Consider the following 12,090-nt stretch of genomic DNA (forward strand, 5'->3'; position numbering starts at 1 on the left):
AGTCAGATTAAAGTTCTTGCTTGCTGGAAGCTGAGATTCTCTTCAGCACCAACCTCTCTACCCATTGGGCCTAGTTCTGGCCTTCAGAATAACAGAAAATGCATGTAAATAAAGAGTCTCTATTCATACTCTGTCTCTGATTTCGATGGGAAAAAAAATCAGAAAAAGAATGGATAATCTTAGCCTTTCTCACTTTCTTGCTTTTTTTCACTGTTTCTTTTTTGAGACAAGGTCTTGCTATCTTGTCCAGGCTGGTTTGGAACTTGCTAGGGAGCCAAGGCTGGCTTCAAACTTGAGATCCTCCTGCTTCAGCCTCCTGAGTGCTGGAATTATAGGCATGTATCACAACATCTGGCTCATCTTTAAGATATCTTGATGTTAAGGAAAGTACATAGACCCTGAACTCCCTAGTGGCTCCACCCTTGTGCCTCAGTTTCCTCACCGTAACAGCAGAGGGCAGCTGAATCCCTGTTTTGTGGGATGCATTTGGGTAACATATCCTGAAGATTCCTAATTCACACTGGCAGAGACTCTGAGAAGCCTGGAGTAAAGAGACCCTACCGGGGACTGGGGGTATGGCTCAGTGGTAGAAGGCTTGCCAGTATTGGCAAGATTCAGGTTGGACCCCCCTCCTCCCATCCGCTGCCCCACAAAAACAAACAAATGAAAACAACAAAAACCTTCTAAATGACTATCTCCCAAACTTAATTAGAATCCTTTTATCAACCAGTATTTCCAGTATCTTAACACCCTGCCAGACGTCCTCAAGATATTGGGAAATGAAGGTCCTGGTGATGCCTTAGTGGTGTATGTGTGTGGGGGTGTCTTGTCCAGCTTTCACAGCCTGTTTTAATCAAACCAAATGGTTTATCATCTTAAGTTTCCATCCCCAGCACTGTGCCAAGTATTTTGCTGGAGATAAACAAGAGATGAAATTCAAGGTTCTGGAAATTACAAGGAATTACTGCAGGTGGCTAGCATGAGCGTGTGGCTAACGGCCTCCTGCTCAGGACCCAGCTCCTGCCTGGTCCCAAGCACATCGAGGGAACCTATAGCAGGAAACCAAGACAGGAAGGAACATTGCTGCACCCTCTGTCTTCAGGGGAAGACCCAGACTCTGCCTCAATCTCAGACTCTGTGCTGCCTGCCTAGCCCTCCCGGCTTAGGAAATACTGTTATGGAAGCCGAGTTGTCTGCAAGCTTTATTTGGGAGATGTCAACTAAATCCTCCTACCGTTGCTGGAAAAGAGAGTGGGGTGAGGAACAAAAAGTTCAAGGTAGATGGATCTTACAAAAGGAGAGCAGGAAGACTACCTAGACCTCCCCAGGGAAGGATGGCTAGGGAGGGAAGAGAAGGGCGTGTCCTGAGGGAGAAGGAGGGGAGAGGCTGCTGTGACTCACCTGGGTTGGATAGGGATGAGGGGATCCAACCCAGGGCCAAAAAGAGAAGGAAATGTTGACGGTGAGCACAACTGAGAGAGCAGAGTAATCAGCAAAGGCCACCCGAGTTTATCTCCCTTCCTTTCATATATTGTTACCTGGGCTGTTACTCTCTCTTGTCTTTAGTAGCCCCAGAAAGATCCACCCAGCCTCGGATCCGCCTTCTAGAGGCACCTGCTACCTAACAATTTCCTCTGAACAAACAAGGTTCACAGAGGTTTTAGATACAGCTTTGGTACTGTTCATTGTATCTGGGACCCTGCTAGCTACTTTTAACATGTATATTATTTAATCCTTACCACTTTTTAAAACTTTACAGGTGAGCCAGGAGGGCACCAGTGGCTCATGCCTGTAATCCTAGCTACTCAGGAGGCTGAGATCTGAGGAGTGCAGTTTGAAGCCAGCCCAGGCAGGCAAGTCTCTGTGAGACTCTTATCTCCAATTAACCACTCAAAAACGGGAAGTGGTGCTGTGGCTCAAGTAGTAGAGTCCTAGCCTGAAGCACAAAGTGGCTCAAGGACAGTACTCAGGCCCTGAGTTCAAGCTCCACAACTGACAGGGGTAAAAAAAAAAAAGACAGGCAAAGATACTAAGGCTCCCAGAGCTTTAGTATCTTGCCAAAAGTCAAGAGGCAAAGCAAGGAATAGTACCCAGAGGTGTGTGACACCTGACCTCACACCATTGCTTTTTAACATTAAATCACAAAGTCGCCAGATTCTGATGCTATGAGAAGTTCTCCCCTAGGTCTGCCTTGAATCTCTGGGCTGAATCTGATGGATAGAAAGACCATGCAAGTTGAGTGGATCTGCTCCTAACCCAGCCTAGAGAGACACCACCCATGCTCTGGTCCAGTTCCTGGGGTGGGGAAATGTTTGCCTTCTGTTAATGAAAAGAAATAGATGTGATAATAAATAAATGCCCAACCCAGAGCGGCAATCGGTGTTCCTGACAATAAAGTTCTGTGTTTGCTCTTGGCTGTGGGTTATATTCATTGGCTCCGGGCACTGCTCAGGAGCCCCTAGACACATCAAGCAGGGTGAGGCCCCAGGCACATTTTCCACTCTCCAGGTAAGGGGGAGGGAGGGTCCTTTCTGCCAAAAGATCCCAGAATTAGCCCTGAGAAAAGAGGCTTCTACATACCTGCTCCAGGCACCCCAGCCTCAGTAAGAGAAATTCACAAGGCTTCTGGGTTTTGAACTTGGAGATGGTGCCTTGCTCTTGGCATCAGGACACCAGAGTCTGGTCCCAGCTCAACCTCTGCCACCTTGGGTGACCCAAAGCAAGCCTGCTTCCCTCAGTGGGCTCCGTTTTCCTGTGTGTTTGATGGGGTGTGAGAGGATCACGACAAATGGGTGTTGAGGCTCCTTCCATCTCTGGCGTTACCAGACTCCGGAGACATGGTATCTTTTGGAACTTGTTTAAGTACATGGTGCCACATGGGTGGGGAGAAGACCCCACAGATCCAAGATCCCGCCTCCCTTTCCTGCACCAGGGGACTGCATGCCTCAGCCAGCCTCAGATTCCCTTCCTTGCCTTTCCATTCTCTCTAGCTGTCCTGTGTGTGGAATTTCCCAATTTGCAGGATGTTTTTCAGGAACATTATCTCATCAAGCCTCACCACAACCCTGTGCGATAGGCAGAGAAAGGAATGCAGCACCGTGAGCCCCAGCCACACGCCAGCCTTTCCCAGGCTGCTTCCTGGACGGACTCTTCCTCCAGAGCTACTGAGCCCTTTGGGGAATAAGGCAGTGTATAAACAAACGGACAGAGGAGGGGTGTTTCGGTAAGTATGCACATGCATAATCCTCGCATGACCCACATCCCACCTCACAGAGGGCTCCCAGAATTGCTCCGAAATCCTAGGCTATCCATCAGGAGAACTAGGGATTTGAACTCAGACCTGTTTAGTTTATGTCCCTTACCTCTTCTGCCACTTTCACGAAGCACAGAATCAACATGCTTCTTTGCACTTTGCACAGTGAATTGAGTATACAGAGATAAAGTGGCTTTGTCAAGCTTTTACAGCATGCAAGTGGCAGAGCCAGGGCTCAAATGCTTGGCTTCTGCCAATAAGCCTGAGGCTGTTTCTGGAAACATCACAGCTGCATTAAAAAAAAAAAAAAAAAAAAACCAACAGTAGGGTCCCTTCCATCTTTTTTTCCTTCCTTGCTTCCTCCTCTCCAGGGACATCCCCTCCTCTCTCAAGTGCTCATATTTCCTGGGCAGAAAATTGCATGATGTGCCCATTGATGTAGATAATAGAGCCCTGTTCCCAGAACCTGCACTTCTTAGAGGCTAAGGGTGGAGTGCCCCATGGGGCAATGTGTGTGCCAGCGACCCTCAGCAGCTGATCAGGATGGGTTGTGCTGGCACTTAGAGGAGATCAGAGATTCTCCTCTAGCACCAGGCCCCATTTTCTTAGTTGCACACGTGAGGTGTCTGGCCATGCCTGAGTAGGCCTTCTCTGTCCAAGCCTGCGCTAAACAGGTGGATGGAGTATGAACTTGCACTCTTCCTCCCAAGTGTCACCTGGCCCCCATTCAGTACTCCCTACCCCTCTCCTTGCACAGTGGCAGCAGCCACAATCCCTTGGTCTCTGATTTGGGCTCTTGCGATTCCCTCTGCCCTTCTCCCAGTCACCAGGATGATCAGCTGGAAACTAGATGCTTCTCCTCAGGCTGTGGTGCATTTTTGTGGCCCTTGGGTCATGAAAAAGAAATCTTCCTCCAAACAGTGTGAGCAACATTATCTAAAAAACTCAGACTTAAAACTCAGCCTGGATCCTGTCTTCTACTCTCTGCTGAAGACTGTGGCGTTGTCCCATGAGTCTCGGGTCTCTTTCTGTCATATGTGTGTATCTGTGTGTGGGGATGACTTTGTAGGGGAAATTTACAGAAGCATCAAAGACACATAAAGTGCACACGTGTGTTCACAGTGAGATAAGTTTGTTCAAAGTGAACGCATCTGTATATACCCCTCCAGTCAAGAAACGGAGAGAACCAGAGATGTGGCTCGAGTTATAGAACGTCATTCATAAGTGAAAAGGCTGAGCGTACAAGGCACTGAGTTAAAGCCCCAGTACCAGCACAAGTTCAAAGATGAGGAAGGAAGAAAGGAAGGAAGGGAGGGAGGGAGGAAGGAAGGGAGGGAGGGAGGGAGGGAGGGAGGGAGGGAGGGAGGGAGGGAGGGAGGGAGGGAAGAAGGGAGGGAAGGGGAGGGAAGGGAAGAGAAGGGAACGGAAGGGAAGGGAAGGGAAGGGAAGGGAAGGGAACGAAGGGAGGAAACACATTTCCTTGATCAGCTGATTTAGATAGAGGGAGGGAGGGAGGGAGGAAAGGAAGGAAAAGAAAAGAAAAGGATGGAACTGGGTCTTCAGTCCCCTCCATCTCAGCCGTCCCTCAAGACCAATGACATTCTGCCTTTTAACATTATTGCTTAATCAAAACACTTTCTATAATGGACCAATATCTATTACTTTGTATCTGTTTCTTTTGCTCAATATTCTACTTGCTAACTAGCTATGGATATGTGTATGTATGTATATAGTCCACACATGTAATGTACATGCATGCACACAAACATATACGTATGTATATAACTAGGTACACAAATAAGTTGCGTCTCCTTTGTTTGATGAAATACTTTAAATCAAGACCTAAGCAAGGGAAAAGAGTATGGCTCAATGTTTCACATGACCAAGGCTTCCCGAATTCAATCTCTAGCACAGAAAAAAAAATATGTATATGTATATGTGTGTGACATGTGTAATATGTTATGTACATCATATATATGTATAATATATAATGTTAGCTATGTTCTTCAATATGCTTCTCTAACTAATACAGATATTATCTTACATAATGTAATCAACATCATATTCCCATCCTAAAACAACTGATAACAATTTTTGGCCATCCCATATTAAAACTGTCAAAATTATGTATTTATAAATGCATAGCCTATGAGAAGGTCTGTACTCCCGCCTGAGCCTCCCTGCCCCCTTCTTCAAGTGGTACGAGCATTGCCTCTGGAATTCAGTCCCAAGCCTCTGAGTTTTCCATGGTGGATTCGAAGTCTCACAGGACACACAGCAGATCTCCATGGTCAGCTGATTCAGAAAGAGTTTAGTTTCTGAACCACCTTTACAATGTCCACCACACTGCCAAAGCCTCTCTTTGAACACCTGCCCCCAAACTGTCAGTGGCCTTACACTGAGGTCAAATCTACCTTCTTCCACATTGGTACCCATTCTAGATTTAGCCTTGTCCTCTGAGGTCAATCCATGCAAGTCTAGCTCTTCTAGAGGGCCTCAGATATTTGGAGATATCTGAAGACAATTCTCTCCCCACCCTAATACATCTCCAGACTAATTTACACCATTTTTCTGGCCCCAGCCAATCCTATCAAATTGCTCTTGCTCCTGGACCTAGATTTTCCTGGACCTGGTCCATTGTTAATGCTATCTGCCTTGCAATCAATCTCTCCGACCTTCACTTGTTCAAATCCTATTGGGCTCCAAGTTCATGGCTACACTTTTTCTGAGGTGTTTCAGGTGATGTGTTCTCATCCACTGTATTAACAAGTAAATCCTGGTAGCTGTGTGTGGTGTTGAGTGTTCTCTGCTTTGTTTGAAAGTTAGTGAAGAATCTGTCCCATCCCTCACCAGACTCCAGATTCCTTGAAGACTGTCACTTTTTTACCTGTCTTTGTGCTTCTGGAAGTGTCTGGTAAACAATAGGTGCCCACCAAAAGGGGTTCTGTGTATTTACAGAGCATTAGTCAGGTCAAAGTGACAGACATTCAGCTCAAATAAGCTTAAGCAGAAAAGGAAATTTCTTGTCATTTTACCAGAAAGAAGGCTGTCTCTAGGGAAATGACCAGAGGATGCACAATGGAGTCCAGGTGATCAAACTGTCATCGCTCTCCGTTCCATAGCTCAGCTTCCTTCTGGGCTGGCATGACTCCTAGCAGCTTTTCCCCAAGGAGTAGTAACAATTGAGCGCTTGTCTTCCAAGGATTTCAGCCAAAGCCTTAGCTCTCATTCCCATCAATCAGTGTTGGGTCATCCATACACTCGTGAAGAAATCAGCAACGGTAGCAAGGGGCATGAGATGTTCTGTTTAGCCAGAACTGGATCGTGTGACCACGTGTTCAGCCCTAGAGCTCAAGGGTAGGCCCAATACCTGGCACACGGGGTAGGGAGAGGGAGATTCCCCAGCAGAAGGGATGGATGCTGGACCAACAAAATGTCATAGGTTCAACAAAGCCTGAAGGAGCTCAGGGATAAACAATCGACCTTCTTGCTCCTTGTGTTTCTCTGCACACTGTTACATTCCCTTGCTGTGATCTTGAAGCATTGACTCGCCTTACCTGAACCTGTTTCCTCATCTAGAAAATGGGACAGTAATGGTAAAACTTGTCTACCTAGGCTGTTGATAGATAAAACCCTGCTTGAGTGACTATGTATGCAGAATGGCTTAAACAGAATGATTCAATGCTGTGCAGATGTGAGAATTCTTTTACGTCATCTGTACCAAGACTCTCTGGCCAGAGTTAATCCCACTCAATTGCCTTTTAGCTTTGGAAATGGGTGACTTTACCTGTTTTGAACAGTTTTCTTGATGTTGAAGGGGGGATGGTAATTACAACTACCTCATAGAGTGAATACAAATATTAACTGAGCTAACATGTGTGACACAGTTAAAATAATATCTAGTACAAGGTAGGCCCTGTAAAAGGTTTTAATAGGTGCCCCTATTGTTATTGCCTTATGACCCTCCTGTTTTGTCTGCTGCTCTGTATTCTTCTCAGCTAGACTATAAGCTGCCCAAAGGCAAGACACATCCAGGTTCACCATAAGTGCTGAGCAAATCCCTGGGAGCAGGCTGCTAGGTGGCTGTGAGACCTTGGGGGAGTTCTGGGCCCAAACCACATTATAAGAGGACAGAGTCTTCTTGAACTTCCTGCTTAGCCATGGACCCTTCAGGGGAGGGGCTTGAAGAATGCCTCCTCACTGGACTTCTCAGCCCCTCCCAACGGGATGGCCTCAGAGGTGGATTTCCAAGTGGGGTTTGTGGACATCTGACAGGGTACTCATCCAGATCTAGAGGAGCAGGGGACAAAGTTTCTCCCAGGGGACTTCAGGGCTTCCTTTGCCCCAATGACCAATACTGGATTCAGTCCAGTCCCCTCATGGAGAGTGCAAAGCAGAGATTTGGAGATGTCTAGAACCGTGATCCAGGTCACAAGCAGCCAGAACAGGGCTGAGCTTGGCTTTTTGATCTGGTTCCTACCAAGCCCTGGGCCACCTCTCCCCGTGTAAGTCTGAGAACAGAAGGGAAGCTGGTTTCTTTCTCCTCAGGACCTGACAGACAGACCTACCAGGGATGACTTCTGACTCACAGAGATATTTCTGTATGTCTAGTCACTTTATCTCTGGACGATATCCAGCTTTTAAATAATACCAAACAAACAAAACCGGGTTACAGGGAAGTACTTCCCTTGCCTTCCCAAGCAGAGCCCCTACTCAGTCTCCAGGCCCAGTGGTGGTGGGAGGTGTGGCCTGAAAGTACTCATTTGCATCCAATTCCCAAAAAGTCTTGTGCAAACCTCAATGAGCAGCCACACATCACTTAACAGCTATGATACCATCTAAGAAATGCATTCATAGGTGATTTTGTCCTTGTACAAATGTTGTCGAGTATGCTCACACAAACTAAGTCAGCGTTAATGCCACTAGGCAATTGTGTATTGGGTATTCAACTGGTAATTCTAAATGTGATCCAAGGCAGCCGGAAGGATTTGTTTTATTGTTTGCTTTGTTGCTTTAAATAAAGGATACCATAATTCAGCCAAGTGAATAAACCGCCATACTGTCAAGGGTACAATTTGATGAAATTTTTATGTACCTACAAGGTGCATGGGACCACATTAAGATGGAGAATATTCCATTTGAATATAACTGTTGTGATTGCCTCTAGAACAAGATTGACTTCCTTGTGTTCTGGTCTTCTTCTTGGGGTATATCTGTCCCATACACAAAATAGGATTCCTGATGGGAGAAGTCTAGTGTTACCTCACACAATCCCTAAGTAGTGAGGGTCTCCTTGGGACTTCAAAGAGGTGACCCAAGAGAGACTGCAGGAGGGAACAACATCCTTGCTCACACAGCTCCTTCCCCCAAGATGTGGATCAGGTTAGAACAGTTCCCTGGGAAGCCAACCTTTCAGGGTTGCATTGACCAGCCCTCTAGTCAGATGATCAGCCAGAGATGGGAGTTAAAGGAGATTTCTCATTAAGACCTCTCCCTTTGAACCATCTGGGCTGAAATCCACTTCCTGATTCTCTCTGACCAGTTCATAGTCTTTATGCAACTGGAAACATTTCCGTTTTAAATAAACAGGTATCAATTAGGAGATACAGCTGGCTTTCAGAAATGTCAAGCCATCATCAAGATGTGTGGTTTGCTATAAAAAAAAATGATGGCAGAGTTGTTCAGATATGACAGATAAGAGGACAGTTTATCATGGAGTGGAATTTGCTCCTATCCTTTCAAGGTTGGCAGAACACGGGGTTTAAGTCAGGTGAGATGGCTTGAGTTCAGTTGGGCAGTCCACATGCTGGGCAGTCTTGGGGAAGCTGCTCTACCACTCTGTTCGCTGCCTCTCCACATCCCATGTAGTGTTTATAGAAAGACACGTGAGTTCATGTGTGTATGAGGCTCCAGGCTTCCTGCATGGAACCCTTTCTGAACTGTGCACGCCGCTGTAGTCCAGAGAGGGCGCCCAATTGGGGGCCCCAAGTCATTTCTTGGGGGTCAAATACTGGGCCGATGGATAACCAAGGAAACTTGGGGGGCAGGGCAGAGGGTGAGAAGAACCCCAACAGCCCTGTTCTCCCAGCCTACCTTGTCTCCTTCCTTCCCTCGGTCTACACGACCCCTTGCTAGGGCTGAGTGAGTGCTACGGTTGTTTATTTGCTCAACTGAGAGCTCAAGGAGCACTGGTAAGTTAAAGCCAGAGCATTTGAAGTTCGTGGTTTCAGGAGACCCCCCCCCCCCACCCCAAGTGAGGAACACATCCTGATGGGAGGCAGGCTCGGCCAGGTCCTGAGCAAGGGGAAGAGCCTGGTGTCTAGAGAATCTCAGCTGACTCCCCACCCACCCCTCAGTTTCCCGGGACAAGGTACTCAATCTCACTTTTCTTCATCAGCAACCGCGGAATGAGACCCACCCCAAACCCTTGTGTGGATTCCAGGAGCCGATTTTGTTTTGGTTTGTTGTTTCCCTAATGGCACTTGACTCGGCTAGTGCGCGTCAGAAAGCTCTGCGTCGGTTCTTAGCACCTAGCCCTCCCAAAACTCCCCAAGTGCGAGGCCGGGAGGACTTCCCACGGAGAGGAGAGGGCGCGGCGCTGGGCTTGCAGGCTGCATTCTCGGCTGGGCTTCAGATGGAACCGGGTGATCCGTCTGGAGCCTGGCAGCCCCCAGCGAGCAGCTCTGTGTCCGGGGTGTTAAGGACGGACCGTGGTGGATCTCGGGGCCCCCGGCGGGCGCGTGGTGAAAGGCAGCACAAGTTCTGGAGCAGGGCAAGGGCAGGATCAAAGCGCAGAGGCAGGCCGGGCGCACCAAAGGGAGGCCAGCGGCTTGCATCAGCACAGATTCCGTGATGCTCGGCAGACGTCTGGGGGCTGCTGGGCTTTACGGGAACCCACAAGAAAGGAAAGGACCTGGGGGGTGCGGGGTGGGCGGGCCGGTGAGTGAGGGGGCGCTCGCCCGCAGGCGCGCTCCCGGCGGCGCCGGTCCGTAGTTGGGCGCGCCCCGGGCGGCCGAGATCGCGGAGGAAGCCCCGGTTCCCCTGCCCCCTCCTTCTTTTCCTCCCGGGTTACTGGAAGGACGTGTGTGGGAGAGACCCAGAAGCACCCGGATTTTCGAGCTCATAATGGGGGCGTGGGGGGGGGGACGGAGAGAATCGGATTGGCGCTGATGCTCAGAGGAAAACCAAAAGTGCGTCGTGTCCGCGCCGCTCCGGCCCGCGGCTGCTCCGGGGAGGCCCCGCGCTCCCGCCGCGCTGCTCTCCGCAGCCCCCGGACTTAGCCCGGGCGGCCGAGGGCCCGCGTGGCGCGGGGAGGAGACCGAGAGGAGAGTGGGCAAATGTCACGATTCCTCCTGCGCCCTGCCCCCATCCCCACCCCCAGGTTTCTGGGTTCTGCTGCCGCTCCTGCCGCTGGGGAAGGGCTGATCCGTTTTGCGTCAAAGGACTGCATTTACTCAGTCCTGCTGGGAGAGGCGCGTAAACACGCCGGCAGGCCAGGACGCAGGGGTTGAAAAAGAGAGCGAGCGCGAGCGAGAGAACAACCAGGCGCCCGCGGCTGGTGTGCGTGCACACCTCGCCCGGGCCCGCGGAGCTCCGGGCGCAGCCGAGCGGGCCGCGGCGGAGGCACGGCCAGGCGGGCAGGCCTCGTCTCACTGCGTGCGCACGTCCTTGGGGATGGCGCTCGGGACAAAAAGTGTTTCATCGTGTAAACAATGACCCCCGAGTATTGTTTGGGATTACCGTATCTTGAGGCCCTTGGGGCGGCGATACCGCCAGCCGTCCCGGAAACGCCAGCGCTTTATATAGAGCCCCAGGAACGCTTCGAGTTCCCGGCTCTATTTATTTTCTTCCCTCACAACGCCCCCACTTCACAGATAAGGAAACTGAGGACTGGAGCCGGGATGTAATCGGTCTCACAGCGCCTGGCGGTCCGTCCTGCAGCCCCACAACCCACCAAGCCTTCCTAAGTCCCCCTTGAAATCCAGAGGGCGCTATTTAGAGAGGTGGGTAAGACAGATCCTAAACCGGGGCCTAAAATTCCCAGGCTCCGGGTACAGTGCTTCTTTCTGTAAGGTCGAACCACATCATCTCTGCCAAAGGATTGGGACTCCGGAGCAGACCAAGGCCTTAGAAGGTCCTCGTTCCTGGGCACGTTGACATGGGGAGTCAACTGACGCAGAGAAGTTGAGCGACTCGCCCGAGACCTCACAGCTCGTAAAGAGCACAGTTCGCACTGGAGCCAGTTGCTCCCTATCCTAAGCGCGCCCCACCCAGCCAGGCGGGAGGACCCGGAGTCCGGCTCCGCACGCCCTGAACTTTACTCCAAAACAGCTGAAGACAACTTGGGGCACACCCTCGCCGTGGCTGCCCCCATCCCTGTTGTTATTATTATTATTATTAAATACATTCTGAACAGCCTGGCCTTTGCAAAGGGCCGATTACTCCCATGACATGCGCTCGTTCGTGGCCTGGCTTAGGCGGGCTCGTTTCGTCTTCAAGGCCTAAACGAATTAATTGTAGGACTGGAAAAAAATGTAAAAACAATTTAAAGAAAAAAAGCACAGAAACACACACAAAAAGGGAAGCGGTGGGCAGCCCGCCACGGAGGGGGAAAATAGGCCGGCCAGCCTCGCCTGGCCTCGCCTGGCGGCGCCGCGCCGGCCGCACCCCGCCCCGCCGGGAGCCGGCCGCAGGGCGGCGCGGGTATCCAGCGCGCCCAGGGCGCCCGCTGCACCGGGCGGCGCCGCTCAGGGCGCGGGCGACCGCGCACAGCCGCGCCCTCCCTGCGAGCCGCTCTGCGCGCCGGGCGCTCGGCCTCGCGGTGGCGCCGCGCCGCG

Source organism: Dipodomys spectabilis, unplaced genomic scaffold, assembly GCF_019054845.1.
Source record: "Dipodomys spectabilis isolate Male_0828 unplaced genomic scaffold, ASM1905484v1 ptg000210l, whole genome shotgun sequence".
NCBI classification, from domain to species: domain Eukaryota; kingdom Metazoa; phylum Chordata; class Mammalia; order Rodentia; family Heteromyidae; genus Dipodomys; species Dipodomys spectabilis.